Below are 22,030 nucleotides of genomic sequence, written 5' to 3' on the forward strand. Positions count from 1 at the left end.
TAATGTTTGTATCATGCAACAAATATCTAAGAACAATTCAAAATTCTACTTGATATAGGAGTTCCTTTTCAAAAACTCCTCTGCTTATCCAGAATCTTTTTGACTGCTAAAGCAATGCTCTAACACTGCTGTTTTGGGTTTTTTTATGGGCCATTAAGTTGAGTGCAAAAGGCATAAATTATCTGTAAAAGTTCCTCAAATTATAGCTATCTGTGGTTTTGTGATAAAGGCCAAGAATGTGTTTTCAAAAACACACCCCATTGCATGGAAACTGGCCAACTGTGGAAAACATGTACACTATTCTACTTGTTAAAAATTTGCTAAAGAACTCGAGTGTTATGAAACCCCTCTTCAACAAGAAAATACTCATTGATGCAAATTTATGATAAATGTCACTATTCTTATCATTATTCAAAAGAGCATACAATATGATATGGATTTTTTTTAATTTTAGGATGATGCACAAAAAGGCCTTATAACAAAAACAAGATTTTTCTGTTAACTTCACAAGATCATAAAACTCCAATCTACCTGGGCTAAACTAATCCAGCTGAGTCTCATTAATATGTTTAGCCAGAGTACTCAAACATCAAAGACCGAAACATCTGTATTCTAAATCAGACTTTATGTTGTTTAAGAAATAGAAATTATGCAGTACTTTTCATTTTTTATGTCTTAAAAAATTTCCTGGAACCTGAGACTTTATGAGTTATGACCACAGCATTGTGAAGATTGCAGACAGTGGATTGAACTGATAACCACATTTTTATTTTAATTATAGTGAAACATAGTAAAATTATTTGTTTATATCATATTCCATTCAAAATTGTTTTGAATGCACAGTGTCTCCTATTCATGTATTAAAACATTTCTATAGCATTGTGACATTCAGAATATAACTTTAAGTCAGATAAAATGCAAAACTTTTTTAATGGAACGTGAAATTATTAACTTGCTTTTAATAGTAAGTTAAATAGAGCTTTGAAAAAAAATGCAATTCTTGCTACTATTAGTTATATAATGCCATAATAGCTATGAATTAAAATATATAAAAGCTGTTTTCAAACTTTAATGTTTCTGCAGAGAGAAACTTTTTTTTTTTTTTTTTTTTACAAATAGAATATGATCCACACCCTGGAGCATGATTCTGCACTCATTTATCAATAAGATTGTGAAGTGACTTTATAAAATTTATTTATTTAGAATTCAACAACAAGGATAATGAAAAAGTTTTATTGACTACTAAATGAAATCGAATTATGGAGAGGATTGTGATTTTCTTTCAGGCTCATCATCCAGTTTCTCTTTTGTTTGTTTCTCATTAACATTTTCATTATGTTTGAATCAAACAGGAGGTAGCAAATGTGCACTTAAATATTTTTAAACAGTTTACCTTATACTTTTCTGCTTAATTTTCAATTATTGATCCAGATGCTAAAAAAGAACAATGAGATTTCTTTTTATTTATTTTCATCTTAAAAACCAATAGATTCTGCATATTAGGGGATTTCAACAACTTTATGAAAAGGTAGTTTATTTTGAAACAATCACTTTGAAACACATGCAGAAGGAATCTACAAAAATTTCAGTGAATGTATGAATTATGTTAAAAAAAACTCTCATGAATTTCAGACTTTTTGTATCAAAATAAGCCAACTTTTCAATTTTTGGTTAACTTTCTTTAGCAGTCTTATGTTTGTTCTTGGTAAGTGTTATAGATTAAAATGAAAATATAATTTTCTAATCTAGTTAATACTTTTTGGCAGAAAATATGTTTAAAAAGTTATCTTCTAATCTAATGAGTTAATCGGTTATGCAATATACTTTTCATAACACCCAGAAGTTATTATGTTTGATACTCACTGCTTATATTCAAATTGTTAAACATGTTTTGCTTTAAGAGTTGAATAAAACTTAGGATATCATTGAGTCATATAAAACAGAGTCATCAAAAATTGTAAGAGTTACACTTAAAATAGAAGATATTCCAAAGGGGGTCAGCACTGTGATGTGGTGGGTTAAGCTGCCACTCTCAGAGCCAGCATCCTAGATGGGCACTGGTTCAAGTCCCAGCTGGTTCACTTCTGATCCAGCACCTTGCTAATGTACCAGGGAAACCACCGGAGGTTGGCAAGTCTTTGGTCCCCACACTCACATGGGAGACCCTGATGAAACCCCTGACTCCTGGCTTCATCCTGGCCCAGCCCCAGCCATTGCAGCCATTTGGAGAGTGAAGCAGTGGATGGAAGATTCCCTTTCTCTCCCCCACCCTCCCTGCCTTTGTAATTCTGACTGAATGAATAAATCTTTTTTTTTTTTAAGATAATCTGTCTACCCATGTTTGGCAAAGATAGATAGCTAAAAACCTCTTCACTAATATAATTAACATCAAAACTGAAATATATCTATATCTGCCCATGTACCTATATGTCTAATTTCATCTGAAGTATCAAATAATTCCTTTTAACTTTGATACTTTAACAAGAATTCATTATTTGTATTTCCTTTCCATAAAATTGCAAATAAAAAACTTGAATAATTTTATGAGCAACTTTATAATATTGACTAGATGTAGCATTATTCACCGTATTCCATGGGATGCCCAATGATCCTTGAAGTTAATTTTTGTGTTGGTTTCCTACAGTAAGTATGTAGAAGCATTTCAAAAGTAGTTCTTTAAAACACATTGAGGCATTTGGTTATTTTCACCATTGCTATTGTACTTTGTTAGGAGCTCATATTTGTTCTGTTAACTAATTTTTCCACAGAATCCTGAAATATAGTAGTGCACAATAGACATCTTCTAAGTGCTTGTTAAGAAATATTGAAAAACAAAGGAAGTGAGCATCCGTAAAAATACTTCAGGTACATAACTTTTCTTGTTTTGCACTGGCATATGTATATATTAATAATTTTCACAAATTAGCGTGCCCACTTCCTTTGATTGTATCAATATAACAGCAACAAATACAGAAAAAAATCAAAGAACAACATAACTTACATCTTTAAATTCATACATTAAAAAGAATGACCATCTATAAAAAACTGTACAAATACCATTTACCTATGGTGCACAGGAAAATGCAAATATAGCTATCAAATTCAGTGATGTAAATGCTAAAAGTACTGGGTTTAATATTGCTTTCCAACAAGTATATGCTTATTTTTTCCCAAGCCTAATAACATATCTGAATATCCTTCATTTTCATATTCAAATTTTATTTGTTAATTACAATATTAAACTTTTCATAATTCAATAAAAATTCCAAGACATCTTTATCTTCTACTTTATCTTCTTTCAAAATAACACTAGAAATTGGTCATGCCATGGAACTTTTTTGTACGGATTCATTGCAGAAATGCATTTTGAGTTTGTTATATAACTAATAAAATTAATAACTAGAATCACCTTTGTCCAAGTCTTTAATCCATTTCGAGTTGATTTTGTATATGGTGTGAGACAAAGAATATTGTCTCACATATGCTGGAATGGTTATTTTATTTATTTTTAAAGATTTTATTTATTTTTTTGAAAGGCAGAGCTATAATGAGGGATGGAAGGAGAGGGAGAGAAAAAGAGAAAGAGAGAGAGAGAGCGCGCTTTCATCTGCTGGTTCACTCCCAGAATTTACTAAAATTTGAGACTCGTGGGAAATGCCAAGAACATCCTCAAGCCACAAAAACCCATCTGAAAGTTGTTGAAAACCATTCCTCTGATGGATCAGGAGAGTGTTATAAAAGTTGAGTATCCAGGGCTTGACTTAGGACATACTTTATAACAAGTAGAATAACTGCCATTTATTGAGCATCGTTCAATACTTACTCTGACTTTTGTAATTATTTATTTCATATTTTTCTTTCCACTTTATGGATAAGGAAGCAGGTCCAGAATAATCAGTTTAATCATTTGATCTCCTGAAATCACATCAGTTATCAAGATTTGTTTTACAATTAAGTATTAGAAGTGCAATAAAATAGCTTGTTAGCAAAAGTGTTGTAGTTTATATTTGTTTCAGCAATCTCTTGCTGCCAGGAAAACCTCCAAAAATGTACTGGTTAAAATAAGCACTGCTATTTATTTGCTCATCATTTTGCAGTTTGCATATCTATCTGTATGGTTTAGGTTGAGGCAATTCAACTAGGATTAGATGATCCAGTTGATAACAGCTTCATTACTACATCTAATATCTCAGGCAAGGTGACTTTAAGGCCTAGAAGTTTAATGGGCATTTCCTCTTCCTCCATAATCATTCATTCTCAAGGTAACTTCTTCCTACAAATTAGTTGGACTACTTCACAGGGCAGCTATTACCCAATACAAACAAGTTGAAAGCCATTTAGATCTATGGTTGGAACTAGTAAAGTATCACTTTTCTATTACATTGCTCAAACTAAACCTAATAAAGACCTCCAAGATCTAAAAGGAAAGGGACACTGATTACCTCTTTGTGGGAGGAACACGATATGCATACAGAGATAAGAGAGTTTTTGGTAGCCATCTTAGCACGAGATGCAACTCAACTGATTAAAAAGTATGTTCATATTCTTGTTCTGTCATTTGTTTGCTGAGTTGCATTGGAGAAATAACATACCTTTTATAAGCTTCAAAATTCCTGACTGCAAAGGGAATCTAACATTATTCTCTATTTGGCAACATCATTGTAAGATTCAAATGGGCTTATGTATATTAAATACATTATCAGTCACATCGTATATGTAAATAAAGGAGAATAATTTCAAACATATAATATGCCATTCTTATTACTTCAAAAATCATTTTTACACAATGTAAATATATAAACATCACTTGATTTCAGAGAATAGTGTGGATAAGTAAGACTGAAGTAAATAAAAAATTATATTTTACCCTGGAAAAGTCTGCCTTCATAATAGATTTCTTCTATATTTTATGTAATATTAATGATATGGTTCACGATAGCAACATGAAATTTGCAGAAGCATATCTGCTTAAAAACACCTGTGTACATGTTGCTTGACCAGCATAATTGCTAAGTATAAAATGAAATCCCAAAATGTTTTTGTGTGGGTATATATAAAAGTTTTAAGAAGATTTTGTTGTTTTGATTTCCAGACATACTGTAAAATATAATCAGGGGTTGCTATACTAATGCTTTTCTATCAACCAACACATAATAAATCAATCTATAAAATGGACATGGAATGCTTCTTCTTACTACATAAACACCTCATCAGAAGACAAAAGTCCAATATAGTCTTTACGAAAAAACAATCTATTAAAATGTAAATTTGTGTTTTAATCTCAAGATTCTCCACTATTCTCCATCTGAAGACCTAATCAAGAAGCGAGGCCTTTGGTTTTCTTTGCCTCAGGGAAAACTAGATTAAAGAAAAAGTTGCTAAGAAAAAAATCTTTATTGTTTTCTGTTTAAAGCTACCTTTATAGAGAATGTTACACTGCATGCTTCGAGTGCGAGGTGAGAAAAGAAATAGTGTGGAAGAAGATGGGAGGATTTCACCCAAAATAGGGAGAAAAAGACCTTTCATTGCTCTTCATATTGACCCTGAACACAGGGCAACACAGTCTAGGAGGGAGAATTGAGAGATCTTGATCCTTCCCTTGAGTGCATTGACATTTTTAGAACTTCTATGATAGATAGTCCAAGATGAGTTCCAGTTTGTTACATGGGCAAGAAATAACACTGAGTTCTGTTTAAATGAAAACTCACTATAAAAGTAGAAGTACTGATTTGGTGGCTTGAGTAAAAATCCTAGGCCTTCGTAGCATTGAGGAAATGCTGATGGAGCAGTGTACCACTGGGGTTTGAAGCACCATCTGATGAAGGGGAGATGAGCTGAGAACAATGGCTGTGTCTGAGTGTGGCCCAAAGGCTGGGACCCTGGGTACAGAACATTCTTTCAGTTTACACAGGCAAATGTACCATAGAAATACCACTGAGGCAAATGGCAATGCCACATAGTATTGTGCCCATCAGTTCTCAGCATTGTGCTAAGCATCTGATCAGACGTCATTTTTCCTTCTATTATGTTCCAGAACACATCCTCAATGTAAGCACTGAATAAGTGCACTCATTCTTTGATATTTTGTTGGAAGTTTGTGCAGACTTTCAGAACAATAGTACTAGGTTTGATGTTGATATAGGCATATGGATCTCAAGAATTACAAAGAACATACCAACTGATTGTGATATAATAAAATGAGATTATAACAACAAAAGAATAAACCAAAAAGTGTTGTCACATGAAGTATAAAATTTAATTCTGAGATTCTTGTTGATAACATACTAATTTTTAACTTCATTTTAAAGTTGGTGACTTAGATATTAAAGAAGTTAGGTTAATAGCTCGAGGGCAAGGTTGAAACTTGAAGATGGATTTTTTTAAAAACATATTGATTTCTCGGCTTAGTTATCTTAAATAATTTATTAAATATTATACACACACTCCTCAATTTATATTAGCATTACATCTGGATAAATCCATTATAAATTAAAAGTACCATGGTAAAAATGCATTGATTCCTCCTAATGTACCAAATATTCTAGCTTAGAAGTACATAGAATAGTTTATCAGTGCATGGAAAAAAATTCTTTATTACCTCTCTAAACATCATGGCTTTCTGGGAAATATGACTACTGCTGCTTCCCAGCATCCCAAGAGAGGAACATACATAACGCTTTCCCAGGCAAAAATCAAGGTCCAAAACATGAAGTACGGTTTTGACTGAATGTGTGTCACTCATGCACCATCAAAGGTCAAAAAAATAAATCAAGTCAAACCATCTGAAGCCAGGGAAGGCTTGTACATTATAATAACTTGATTTTTAAAAATGATTTTGATGTTATTAAATAGCAATGAAACTAAATTGTATCATTGATATAATATAGAGTATGTAAAATGTATTTGAGTGTACATATTGAACAAACTAAGGGTTGTTTAGGGTAGGATTTGTGTCTTTATTAGGCAATGGTACATAATACACATTCAATAAATATTTAAGTTGTTAAATTAGTGAATGTAGGCAACTGTGTGTTATACACACATAAAAATTCTGTTGACAGACTGGCAGGAAGTATCTAGAGAGGTTTTATCAATGTTTATGTTTGAGTTATATGATTATGAAAATTTACTTTCTTTTTAATTTTGCTTAAATCTTTCTTTCATTGAGTGTATATTTTATCATCAAGACAGATATTTTAAACGTACATGAAATTTAAAAGCTAACCTATAGTGAAAATCATCTTATAGGAGAAACACAATAAAATTTAGGACAGTTGTACACTAAGGAAATATCCATTGGGGCTGCTGTCCTAATTTTGCAGGTAAAGCCACCACCTACAATGCTGACATCCCATATGGGCGCTGGTTTGTGTCCTGGCTGCTCCACTTCTGGTCCAGCTCCCTGATAATGGCCTAGGAAAGCAGCAGCAGAAGATCCAAGTGCTTGGGCCCCTGATAACCACATAGGAGACCCAGGAGAAGATCCTGGCTACTGGCTTCAGTTTGGCCCAGCCCAGGCTACTACAGCCTTTTGGGGCGTGAAACCAAAGGTGGAAGGTCTCTCTCTGTCTCTCCCCTCCTCTTTCTCTGAAACTCTTTCAAATAAATAAATAAAAAAAGAAAATATCCACGCAATGTCACTAAAGTGACTGATTCTCACTCTTTAATGCTAGAAAAATATACATTCATTATGAAATTCAGCATATATAATCTGAAACTCTATTGAGCCATATTCATTATTTTTTTTTTTGACAGAGTGGGCAGTGAGAGAGAGAGAGAGAGAGAGAGAGAAAGGTCTTCCATTTCTGTTGGTTCACCTCCCAGGGGCCGCTGCGGCCAGCATGCTGTGGTCTGCGCACCGCGCTGACCCGAAGCTGGGAGCCAGGTGCTTCTCCTGGTCTCCCATGCAGATGCAGGGTCCAAGGACTTGGGCCATCCTCCACTGTACTCCCAGGCCACAGCAGAGAGCTGAAAAGGAAGAGGGGCGATTGGGACAGAATCTGGCGCCCTGACCACGACTAGAACACAGTGTGCCGGCGCCGCAGGTGGAGGATTAGCCTATTGAGCTGCAGTGCCGGCCTGAGCCATATTCTTTAGCAGTAGAGGTAATTTATTTAGCCTCCTTCAAAAACATCTTTCTTCTTTTAAATCTGAATACTAATGATGAGCATGCAGGATTTGGGAAAGAACTAGTTGTTTGTTAAAGTCTACATTATCTAACATAGAAAAGGCACTTGATAAATGTTGCTTACTATTAAGATACCTCAAAAATGTGTGGGAAAATGGAAATAAATGTGTATTTCAGTGCAAAATCATTTTGAATTCTATGCATAGTTTTTTCATAATATATATTATTTAATAATGTTAAAATACATTTATATCAAAATAAACTTTTAATTCTATTTTTCATGAACTATTTGAATTTTACCCTTTTATTCTTATTTATAACAAAGATTTCATTCTTTAAGACCTACAAATGATTTGTATATACCATAGATGTGAAGGCATTCATGTGAAATTCCCAGTCTGGAGACGAAGAGTTAATTTTTCATTTTCCTAAGTATTGAAGTATTCACTTGTTTTGAATATTTGCTGGTACCAATTCAATAGCCCCACCAAACCAAGGAAAGTGAGAAATTGCGTTGCTGAAACTAGATGGAGAAATCGTGCTACTTAGTGCCATATTGACCACTTTTAAAATGTGTCATACAAGTCAAAAGCCAAAAATGAGCATCTATAAGGAGCCATGTATTGTTTGCATCATCACACTTGGAAATAAATGTCTGTATTTCAATAATTAAAGAGTCAAGTAGCTACACATGTTTATTTGACTGCTTAGTGCATTTATCTAAGCGTGTTAGGATTTAAATATGGTTATGTGGCAAAATGGCTTTTTTTTTACAAGCACTTGTTTAACTGAATCTGACACTTCACATTCCTATGTATATAGTACATTGACTTGGACTATATGATTAATAAAATGTATCTAGTGTTCACTCTATTTCCTATTTTTTCATTTCAAGGCAGAAAAGGAAATTAAATACCTCAAAACCTTTTCACCTTTGTGATTTTGTAACCTATGCTTCGGAAGAGAGAATTTTTTTTTTCTTTCAAGTTTAACCTTCATTACTGAACTATGCATATCAGTTGCAGCTCACATATCTAACGAAGAATATAAAGTCTGCTATAGATTAGCCAAGTACATATGGAATTTACCCATTCTGGTAGTTGTAAGTTGTAAGTTGTAATGCTCTGACTGAACTTCCAAGATTTCAGGTACAACTGCGCCCTAATTGCAGAATTGTGTTGCTCTTTTATTTAAAGCTTCAGGACTAATGAGAGATAATTATATCATTGAAAAGGAAACATTCTCTGGTAATAGTATCACCAGATTTTGAACATACAATATGCTTTGTATCCAGATCTGTACTCTCAAGACTTTGAATACTTAAATTAATGGAATGTTAAACTAGTTAGTTGCTCTTCACATGTGTGGCTTTGAAGTAACAAGTGGTGTCTTGAATCAGAAATAAGAGGGTACAGATAAGCTAATTTGGCAGATAATTCAGATTTGAACTTCAACTGATTAAAAACAAATAAATCATAATATCAACAAAGGTGCACATCAACGAAATATAATCGATCATATTAAAAAAAAGACATAGAAACAAAATCTGAAAATCTGGTTTACTTTGGATGGATGGGCCAGTGAAAACAGCATTCTGTATGCTTATTGAACCATTAGAAATATCAAAAAATGTCTTGGAGTTTTGAATATTAATTCTTGCTGAGAATAGTTTTATTAGTCGTGATTTATAGTATGGGTGGTGAAAAATCAATTTCACATGAATCGAGGACACTTCATGAGATTCAAGTAGGGACAGGCTTAGTTAACCAACTTTTCAATTAACTGAATGGTGAACTTACTTAATCAAGTATTCTGAATTCTGTCCTAAGTTTCCTTGTTTAGAATACCCTGCATCCTCTTACGCTTCATCTTTCTATAACTCAGGATCCAGTTAAATTCCGCTAGTTATGTGTGGTTTTACTCAATTATACAACATTTTAATAATTTCTTTAGAGAATCTTTACTTATTTATTGGGGCTGACATTGGGGCATGGCATGTAACTCTGACTTTCAAATAAATAAATCTTTTTTTCACTCCCCAGATGGCTGTAATGGCCAATGCTGGACCAGACCGAAGCCAGAAGCCAGAAGCTTCATTTTTGTCTTCCACATGGATACAGGGGCTCAAGCACTTGGATCATCTTCTATTGCTTTCTCTGCATTAGCAGGGAGATGGATCAGAAGTGGAACAGCAAGGACTTAAACCAGTGCGCATATGGGATGCCAGAATCATAGGCAATTGTTTAATCTGTTATGCCACAACGCCAGCCCCAGAAAACTTCAGGTAATCATCTAGTCCCCTCAGCTCTTTTTGGAATATTTACTTTTTATGAGACTTGTGATTGACTTTTGAAATCTTTCATGTTGAATAGCTTTATTGTTTTATTAAAAATGTTTTAAGATAATGATTTATATAATAGTTGCCACTGTCAATGATAGGTTCATTAATGTTTCTTAAGTAGCTTATTTTAATTACAGTCCATATTTTTAAAATATTATTTATTTATTTGAGAGGCAAAATGACAGGCACAGGTAGAGAAACAGAGGGAGATATTTTCCATCTTTACTCTCCAAATGCCTGCCATAGCCAGGGCAAGGACAGACTTCAAGCCAGGAGCCAAAAACTCCAACCAGCTCTCTCATGTGAATGGCAGGAATCCCAGTACTTGAGCCATCAATATTCTGCCTCCCAGGTGCATTAGCAAGAAGCAGGATTGAAAATGGAGAGTAGCCAGTACTGAAACCAGGGGCTCTGATAAGGGATACGGGTGTCTCAAGTGATAGCTTAATCTGCTTCATCACAATGCCCATACCTATAGTGCATATTTTTATTTGCATGCATATTAGTCAGTTTTTATTTGACTAAAATGCCTGAAAGGGACAACTTAGGAGAAAATAAGTTTTATTTCAGCTTATGGTTTGCAAGCTCATGGTCAAGATCAGCGTACACATCACACACCCCTACCCTACCCTAACCCTGTAGTCAAGAATCTAATGGAGGCTGGCAAAGGCAGTACAAGTGTGGAGTTGCAACTTTATAGTGACCCAGGAAGTAGAGAGAGACAGAGAGCACACTTTGCTTATGTAACCAACCCTTCCAACTGTAAGCTCTCTATAACCTAAAGACCAAAAATGTATAATTGATGCTTAAGAAAAGAAATTTGAGTTGTCCATTGAATTTAACAATATGGTGGTCATTGGTGACCTTAACAGCTATTTTCATGGAAACTTAGGGAAGATATTAGAATGACAAGTGGGAATGGGGAGGGAGATATTGCAGACAGGATGCATATTTGTCTATGTCATTTGTCTATGAATGGAAACAAATGCACTGAGTAAATCAATTGATAAAGAATGTATATGTACTTGTCTGTGTATGTATTGTGTGTATGCTGATGACCAAAATCAACCATGTCTGAGTACTAAATAGCTGTGCTGGACTTAAAGTCATATATGCCATTAGTTCATTAGGGACTTAACAATCACAAAGTGGTTAGCGAAGAAAAGTAGGAGGATGTAGAGATGGAGGGAATGTTTGGGTGAATTTTTACTTCATCATCTCTGATATAAAACATGATGCCAGTTGGATTTTGTAGCACTATCATTTCTGAAGCTAAATGAATAAATACTTTGCAGGAATCTCTGGTCAATGCATTCAAGGCAAATTTTTGTCTGTCAGTTCCTTTTCTCAATTAGACAGAGTATCCCTGAGGTATCAATTCCTTTGCATTTTGGGGTTGTAGATGAAGGCACTCAGAATGTCTTACAGTTTTCCATACTTTATGATCAAAAGGGCCAACCTAGGGAGAGAGAGCAGTGCATACAGTGCAGTTCCTTTAAATCCAGTGGCATCTGAGGTTAGAGAAAGTAACCAAACCATCATGAATGAAGAAGCCAACAGCTTCTGGAGTGACAAAACTATTATTAAGTTCTATTAACATTATATATTATATTACGACAATTGTGAAGCAATTAAAAGAAAGTTATTGAATATAAAAGAAAAAGAGGGGAGGATTGTTGGAGGGTATGTAAAGAAAGAAAGCATTTGAATAAATGACAAGTGATGAATTCTAGTGTCCATAGATTTGAGTATAAATAACACTTTCAGAATATTTGACTGTACTTACAAAGCTTGTGGAAAACTGAATTGACTGAAAAGTTTATTTGGGTACAAAAAAGTTCAATTTTCTATAAGATGTATTTTCCATGAAATTTTTGAAGACCCCTCATATACATGGATTTCAATGTTTTAGGTCTAGCCATATCATTTTCCATGTGGCTATACTAATTTTCATTCCCACAAATCACCTATAAAGAGTTCCCCTGTTTCCATATCCTAACTAGCTTTTGTTATTTTTTTGTCTCCTTGATAATAGGCATGCAAAGAGAGCTATCTCATTTTGAGGTCTACACTCCCATGTTTGTGGCAACATTTCCTGCAATTACCAAAACATACAATCAACCTAAGTATCCATCACTGAATAGATGGAAAAGAAAATATGGTGTATATATATATATATATATATACACACACACACACACACATAATGAAATATAATTCAGTCATAAAAACAAATGGAATTGTGTCATTTTTCAGCAGTATAGATAAGCCTGGAGGAAATTTTACTACTTGAAATAAGCCATGTGGGAAGACTAATGCTGCATGTACTCACACATATGTGGAAGCTTAAATGTTGATCTCAGGATGAGCACTTAGCTGTTAAGATGCTAATTAAACGCTGGCTTGTCATGCTTTAGTATTTGCATATGATTCTTGACAGTGGCTCCTCACTCCAGCTCCCTGCCAATGAAGACACTGGGGGGCAGAGATGACTGCTCAGCTAATTGAACTTCTGTCACCCACTTTGGAGATAAGAATAATGTTCAGCCCAGGCCTTGCACCAACCATAGCAGATATCCAAAGAGTGAACCAACAGAGATAAGCACTCTAGCCACCATCCTCTCCCATCTCTCTCTCTTTTGTGTTCATCTCCTGCTCACATAAAAATAAAAATAAAAATAAAATTTATTTATTTTTTAACTTTTATTTAGTAAATATAAATTTTCAAAGTACAGTTTATGGATTGCAATGGCTCCCCCCGCCCATAATTTCCCTCCCACTCGCACCCCTCCCATCTCCCACTCCCTCTCCCATTCCATTCACATCAAGATTCATTTTCAGTTATCTTTATATACAGAAGTTCGATTTAGTATATATTAAGTAAAGATTTCATCAGTTTGCACCCACACAGAAACACAAAGTGTAAAATACTGTTTTAGTACTAGTTATAGCATTACTTCATATTGCACAACACATTAAGGACAGAGATCCCACATGAGGAGTAAGTACACAGTGACTCCTGTTGTTGACTTAACAATTTGACACTCTTGTTTATGGCATCAGTAATCTCCCTAGGCTCTAGTCATGAGTTGCCAAGGCTATGGAAGTAAAAAGAAAATTTAAAATAAATACATCTTAAGAACTGATCTCATAGAAATACAAAGTAGAATATTGGTTATTAGGAGTTAAGGAGGATAATAGGGAAGATATCAGTAAAATACTAGCTAACAGAGATTAGGAAGGGTATCAGGGAGGAGGGGATGGGGAAAGTTTGCTTACAGAGAATGAAACACAGGAGGAATAAACTCTAGCATTCAATATAACACAAAGTGATAACTACCATTAACAACATTTTATTGTATGTTTCAAAGATAATTTGAAGGAAGGATTTGGAATATTCTCACCTCAAAAAATGGCAAATATTTGAGGTAAAGAACATGTTTATTATCTTGTTTTGATCACTACAACATCATACACATGTATTGAAAGATAACATTGTCAAGTTGGGAGTTGATAATTTCTTTTTTTTTATTTTTTATTTTTTATTTTTTTTTTTTACAGAGGATCAGTTTAGTATGCATTAAGTAGTGGGTGGGAGGGACGGTATGTGGGGGAAGCCATTGTAATCCATAAATCGTACTTTGGAAATTTATATTCATTAAATAAAAGTTAAAAAAAAAAACTACAAAAAAAAAGAAAGATAACATTGTATCAAATGATATACACAATCATATGTCAGTTGAAAATATAACTACATAAATAATAAAAAATAATTAAAACTAAAAAATAAAGTAGACTTGTTGGGCAGTACTGTAATTATACTTAACAGTGAAAAGAGCCGGCGCCGTGGCTCAATAGGCTAATCCTCCACCTTGCGGCGCCGGCACACCGGGTTCTAGTCCCGGTTGGGGCGCCGGATTCTGTCCCGGTTGCCCCTCTTCCAGGCCAGCTCTCTGCTATGGCCAGGGAGTGCAGTGGAGGATGGCCCAGGTGCTTGGGCCCTGCACCCCTTGGGAGACCAGGAAAAGCACCTGGCTCCTGGCTCCTGCCAGGATCAGCGCGGTGCGCCGGCTGCAGCGGCGGCCATTGGAGGGTGAACCAGCGGCAAAAGGAAGACCTTTCTCTCTCTGTCTCTCTCTCTCACTGTCCACTCTGCCTGTCAAAAAAAAAAAAAAAAACAGTGAATATATAAATTTAAATTAAGACCGGTCCATATACTTTTGATTTTGCATAGTAGCATACATCTGCATAGATGCAGACATGGAATGGATGCTTAGATTTAGTCAATTGTTTTTCTCCTACTTTAGAAATGTCATTAGTGCTTTAAAATTTTCTTTTTCGCTTATGAGTTTCAAGAATTTCTTGTTAAAAAAAAACCTCAGCCTACATTATTGTCAACAAGTAAGCTATTGTTACATATATGACATATATATACATATATGTACATATCTATGTCTATTTCTATATGCATATATGCAACAGATTTTTAATCACTAATTCATACTTTGAAAGTCTACACTTTTCAAAACTCATCTCTTAGCATAACATCAAATGTTGCAAAGAATCATATTTGTCTTTCTCCACAATATTCTTACCTTTAAAATTTTTAGAGTTATTGTAATATTCAAATTCACGGAAAGTGGTCCTGCATTTTAGGAGATATTTTTGAGAAGTTATTCAAAACTTGATTAAAATTAATCATGACCCTCAATGTTCAAGCATGTTCTTGATGGTACAGAGAAATAGAAACAAAATGATAAAAATCTACCACTGGTTACACCATAATCTATAACAATTTGGCCAGATAAGCAAGGGAGGCATTAGTTTCTGACTGCGAATCTCTATACATTGCTGTCTTTAATGGGTTCACTGTGTTAGAATGGGTTGGTATTGCTTGCTCAAATACTAATTTTTCTCCTGATAGTATTGGTAGTGCATGAAAGATTCCAATACAAACAAGTGAAATGGAAAACTAAGCTATAGTCTGGAATTTTTTGATCAAAATTGTCTACCTTCACCAACACTATCTAGGCCATTGAGGCAAATAATGTTATATTTTCTTCCATTCTAGAACAGGAATTTTGTTTTTTATTTAGATTATACAATTACTGTATCACAATCTCAATTTAAATATTTGAATACAAATTAATGTTTCCTTTTAATATGACTTTTTAACTAATACATGGCTTCTATTGATTTTTTTATTTTCCTGGTACTTTAATCATACCAGCTTTTGTTTTATTAACTTTTATTCTGATTGCATATTACCAAAAATCTTTCCTAATGACTAAAGTAACTCGTGTTTACATTGTACAACAATAGAAGTTAAAACTAGCTTTTTCAATAAGTACACTATTCATAGATTATTAATGAATTAAATTATATGAATTTCAGGGATGTTAAATCCATAGAAGATTATTGACGACTTATATCATGTACTATTAGCATAGTCTGTTCTAGTATTTTAGTTGTATCCTTAGCAAAAGTAAGGCAATATAAGGAAAGCTACACATCTGTCATTAGATATTGTAGGGCCAACACAACAACTATGCAGGGTTTTCTGATTTGAGAAATCTTACAAAAACAGTATCTTCCTATTGTCTTTCTATGAAATGGTAACTCAGACCACATAAATCTTAAGATAATGTAACGGAACTAGAGAGGAAATTTTTTTCTTTTGATTTCTCACTCATCAACTTGAACTAGTTTTCTCTGTAGTATTTTAAAATCATATTCAACTTACAAATATTTGTAGGTTTTGAATATTTTTTCATGCTTCCCCCCTCCCAATTTTTATAGCTTTAAAGCTTCACTGGTTTTATGGTTAATGGCTCACATAATTTGAAAAGCAGGTATTTTCCTTCCCAGGGTGTTTTTTACATTTAATAGTGTCTTTTAATCTTCCATTATTTAGATAATATTACAACTAAAACACTTTTGAAAGTTACATGATAGAGTTTCAAACTTTAAAGCAAAATTCTCTGTGAAAATTCAAATTTTATGTTTTGTAGTTTATGTAGTTATATTTCATATACACATTATGTCATACATTCTCTTCTTATTACTGTAATTATCAAAATAAATTCACAAAGGCAAGCTAACACTATTCATAATAAATTTTTATAGTATAATTTTTAATTACAGTTAATTTCTAATGCCAGATGTTATAATTATAATGTGATATTTAAAATATATTTACATTCACATGCAAAAATATAATATACATATTGTATATGAGATGGCTCATATTTCTTATAAGAAACAAAAAACTACAATATCTTTTTTTGAAAATAAAGACAAAGGACATTAAAACACATATTGTCCTTTCAAATAACTGCTAATCATATATATATATATATATATACACACTCAAATTAATAAGAACTTAGGAGATTTACCAAAAAGAGATTATTGTTTTCTAATATTAAGATAATTAAAAGGAGAGCAAGGTAGAATAGAAAGCTCCAGGTGCTCCTTCCTCCCACAGCACTACCAATCCAACAATACAGGGAACTATTCTCTTGAAGTCAAATCTGAAAACCAGTTCTGAGGCTCCTGAGCTCCCAAGCAAGGATTAAATCAGCTACATCAAAGTCAGTTGTAAAAAGTGTGGCGCTCCCTGCCATAGTTCCTCCAACTGGAAGTACCACATTATTTTTTTTTTCTTAACTTTTATTTAATGAATATAAATTTCCAAAGTACAGAATATGGATTACAATGGCTTCCCCCCCATAACGGTCCTCCCACCCTCAACCCTCCCCTTATCCACTCCCTCTCCCCTTCCATTCACATCAAGATTCATTTTCGATTCTCTTTATATACAGAAGATCAGTTTAGCATACATTAAGTAAAGATTTCAACAGTTTGCTCCCACACAGAAACATAAAGTGAGAAATACTGTTTGAGTACTAGTTATAGCATTAAATCTCAATGTACAGCACACTAAGGACAGAGATCCTACATGAGGAGTAAGTGCACAGTGACTCCTGTTGTTGACTTAACAAATTGATAAAGAACATGGATTCTATCTATAATTTTTATTGATATAAAATTATGCTTTTCAAAATTAATTTTATTTAAAGGAGAGAGACAGAGAATCTTCCAGCTGCTGGTATACTCCCCAGTGGCTGCAATGGCCAGGGCTGAGCCAGGCCAGAAACAGAAACCAGGAGCTTCATCCATGTCTCCTATGTGTATTCATGGGCTCAAACACATGAACTTTTCTTGGCTTTGTTCTCAGAGATATCAACAAGGAGCTGGATCAGAAATGGAACAGCTAGGACATGAACCAGCACCCATCTGGGACGCTGGCATCCTAGGTGGTGCCTTTAGCACAGTGACAGCCCCTAAAATTATGCTTCTATACAAAAATGACTTTTCATGCTTTCAAACTTTTAATTCTATTCTTTTAGTCACTTCCACATGGGTATGGGACAATGGATGTATGTATTGATCATATTTATGACTGTTATCTAGAACAGTGGTCAATAAAAGTCAAAGTTGTTATGGTTTTATATAAGTATGTATGCCTAAATGTGGCACTTAAACCATGTTAAGTAAACATTTAAGTGGCATTAAATACATCATACTGCTTTGCAACCATCAAAAAAAAAAAAAAAGTACCACATTATTAGAAAGAATCTCTGAGCTCCTGGCTTCTCGCTGGCCAAAGAATCAAAAGACTGAATCATACACCCAGCTATCTGATTTTTTGGGAGGTTGGGGTCTTCACAGAGGAATTGATTTCAGTCTTGTTTAACAGGACTCAGTATACTCTATGTGCCACAGACCTGCTCAAAATAAAAGAGCTATGAAGCATGCTAGAGATGCAGGGGACCTGTGGTACAGTAGAGAGAGCAGCTTTTACTAAGGAGGTGGGGTGGGGGTGGGGAAGAACAATAGACTGTTGACCCAACATTCTCAGTTTTCATGGGTTTTTCCTAAGTATCCATTTATGTCTTACCTATTTCAGAGCATGAATGGATCCCAGCGCTCTCTAGAGGCCTGGGGACCACTGGGAGCAAAAAGGAGCTTTCCAGAGTGGTATTGTTCCAGAGGACCCATGGAAAGCATTGTGGAACCAGAGATCATCAACAAGTAAAAAACAAAACTGATAAATCCCTTTAAAGTACAATCGACACTTACAATCCCAGAGGGGAAACATCCATAGAAAACCATTACGAAGCCCCAGAATCTCCAGCTCAATGGATTGTTGAAATCTTTCCTGTTATGGAACCAATCTATAAAGAGTGGGAGAAGTAGATTTTTTTTTTAAATCAAATGTATGAATACAAACACAAAAGTTCAAGGGGTAGTAAAACAGAGAGAGAGGGAGAGAGAGAGAGACAGAGCACCCCAATAAAAGTAACAAAAATAAATCTCCAGAAGATTACCTCAAATTAATGGAAGTATATGCATTATCTAACAAATAATTCAAAATAACAAAAGATGTTCAATGATCTCAAGTAAATGATGCATGAGCAAAACAGGAATTCCAGCCAAACTAGGGGGAATAAAAAAAAAAAGAATCAGATAGATTTTCTTTTTGGAAAATAAATATTTTAATGAAAAAGTCACTCAAAGAGTTCATCTTGATTATACAGGGAAAGAATCAGTGAAGTCAAAGTCAGGTCAGTTGAAATTATTCAGTCAGAAGAGCAAAATATAAAAGAATGAAAAAAAAGCCTCTTGGACTTGTGGAACACCACTATGTGTAAAGTATGTGCATTATGTGAGTTGCAAATGTAAGAGCAGGGGTGTTGTGGGGGAGAGAGAGAGAAGGAGGAAGGAAGGAAGGGAGGGAAGGAGACAGGGAGGGAGGGAGGAAGGGAATGAAGGAGGGAGGGAGGAAGGGAGTTAGTTAAAAAATAATAGTGGCCTAAACCCTCTGAAACCCTGGGAGGGGGTGGAGGGGTTGATCCAGAATCAGGAAACCCAGTGAATCCCAATAGAATGAATCAAAGAATTCTAAACTGTAGCTCATTTTAATAAAAATGACAAAGGGGGCCCTCGCTGTGGCTCACTAGGCTAGTCCTCCGCCTTGCGGCGCCAGCACACCGGGTTCTAGTCCCAGTCCGGGCACCAGATTCTGTCCCGGTTGCCCCTCTTCCAGGCCAGCTCTCTGCTGTAGCCAGGGAGTGCAGTGGAGGATGGCCCAAGTGCTTGGGCCCTGCACCCCATGGGAGACCAGGAGAAGTACCTGGCTCCTGCCATCGGATAAGCGCGGTGCACTGGCCTCAGCGCGCTGGCCTCAGAGGCCATTGGAGGGTGAACCAATGGCAAAGGAAGATCTTTCTCTCTGTCTCTCTCTCTCACTGTCCACTCTGCCTGTCAAAAAATAAAAATAAAAAAATAAAAAAAATAAGAAAGGGAAAGAGAGAATTTGTCAGGACGAAAGGAACCACCATAAGCCTATTCTAACAGTTTTCAGCAGAAGCATGAGTGACATGAGGTAGTAAAAATGCTGTAAAAGAACAGGAAACACTGCTTTCCAAGAATAGTGCATTTGGAAAATTGCCCTTCAAAAAATTGAAAGATGAAAACTTTCATAGAAAAATACAACCTGAAGGAAATAATAATCTCTGGACTTTCCTTATAAGAATTGCTAAAGGGAGTCCAACAGCATGAAATGAAAGTATGCTATAGTTCCAGAAAAGCACATGAAATTATAAAGCTTTTTGGTAAAACTAAATTTATACAGAAATACAGAACATTGTAATACTGTAACAGTGTTGTATGAATCACCTTTCTTTCTAGAATAGAAGTTAAAAAATAAAACTATTGAAAATAACCATAAATATACATATGTTCATGGATACACTACATGAAATATGTGAATTGTGCCATCAATAACATAAGGTGCAAATGGGGGAGAAGTAAATAAGTAACTTGAGTTGTTATTAGCTTAAAACAGATTGTTATAACTATATTATATATTTTTGTGAATTCCGTGGTAACACAAATACACACACACACACACACACAAACACAAATATCTACAGAAGACATAAAAAAGTAAATGAGAAAAGAATCACAGCATTTCACTTAGAACAATAAAACACAAAGGAAGAAAATGAGGAGGGGGAAGGAGCCAAAAGGGACACAAAAGATGCAGAAAATGACTCAATTGGTCATAATATCTCCTCCATCAGTAATTGCTTTAAAAATAAGTGGGTTGGACCTCCTAATTAAAGGACATGACTAGGAAGGGGCTGGCACTGTGGTATAGTAGGCTAAGCCTCCAACTGTAGTATCAGCATCCCATACGGGAGCTGGGTTTTGTCCTGATTACTCCTCTTCAGATCCAGCTCTCTGTTATGGCCTGGGAAAGCAGCAGAAGATGGCACAAGTGCATGGGCTCCTGCACCCATGCAAGAACCTGGAAGAAGCTCCTGGCTCCTGGCTTCGGATCAGCCCAGCTCTGGCCATTGCAGACATTTGGGAAGTGAACCAGCAGATGGAAGACCTCTTTCTGTCTCTCCCTCTCTCTTCCTTAACTCTGCCTCAGAAATAAATAAATAAAATCTTAAAACAAAGGGGAAAAGGACATGATTAAATGAATCAAAGCATAACATCTAACTGTTTGTTGTTCATAAGAGATTTATTTTAGATTTAAGGACATAGGTAGGATAAAGGTAAACAAAATGAAAGAGGTTTATTCCATTCAGATGGCTAAAAAGCAGAATAGGTGCATCCATAGCTGTGTTACACAAGATAGAATTTAAGTCAAAAACTGTCACAGGAGATGCAGGACGTTGCATTACGGTAAAAGGATCAATTCACCAGAAAGATACAAAAATTATATATGTACCCAAGCAACAAAAGAACTAAACTTAAAAGAACTTAACAATAAAAGAAGGCAACCTGATAACTCAGTAATAGTATAAAATCAATATTTAACTTTCAATAGTGAATAGAATATTCAGACAAAAGATTAATAGAAAATTGAATTTGAATAATATAATAGACCAAATGTATCCAATAGGCATACAGAATGTGCCACTCAACTATTTATGGTAATAAATGTCTACATAAAGAGAAAAATTCCTGAATAAGCATCCTAACTGTATACCTCAGCCAATTAGAAAGAGAAGGAAAACTAAAATAAAACTAAAAATATTAAAGATGACAGCATAAATAAGTGAAATACAGTATAGGAAAAGACACTAAGTTATTTTGAGAAAAGATCAATTAAATTGATGACTTTTATACAGACTAAGAAGAGAGGAAATTCAAAAAAGCAAAGTTAGAAAGAATAGATGTTACAACTGATGCTGCAGTAACAAAAGGAAATAAAAGCTGTGAGGTGTCTTAAATAAGTTCACAGAAAATACGTATAATGAAAAAGGGATTATATTTCAAAAACCATTTTGCACCAAGATAAATGTATCTTCTAATTCTACTTCTCCACAAACTTGTTGAAATACCCTCATGTGAACAATCATATGCCAACTAATCAGCCTGTAAGAAAGAGATCTATTCCTAGATACTTGCATCCTACAAATACTGAATCATGAGGAAATAAGAACAGGTCTATGACTAATCCTGAGATTGAGTAAATA

At 34.7% G+C, this 22,030-nt stretch overlaps 1 long non-coding RNA gene across 2 annotated transcripts in view; it reads left to right on the forward strand.

Annotated features, from left to right (window-relative positions):
- The window catches only part of LOC127490586 (uncharacterized), a 184,924-nt gene extending 173,636 nt beyond the window's left edge, over positions 1-11,288 (forward strand). The window contains exon 3 of one of the 2 annotated variants that reach the window (XR_016235745.1): positions 10,171-11,288. This is a non-coding gene — a long non-coding RNA (uncharacterized LOC127490586). The remainder of the gene's footprint in view (positions 1-10,170) is intronic. The other variant, XR_016235748.1, reaches the window with a different exon arrangement.
- The last annotated feature ends 10,742 nt before the right edge of the window (positions 11,289-22,030 follow it).

This window comes from Oryctolagus cuniculus, chromosome 6 (assembly GCF_051225735.1).
Source record: "Oryctolagus cuniculus isolate XC-2025 breed Fujian yellow rabbit chromosome 6, ASM5122573v1, whole genome shotgun sequence".
Taxonomy (NCBI): Eukaryota; Metazoa; Chordata; class Mammalia; order Lagomorpha; family Leporidae; genus Oryctolagus; species Oryctolagus cuniculus.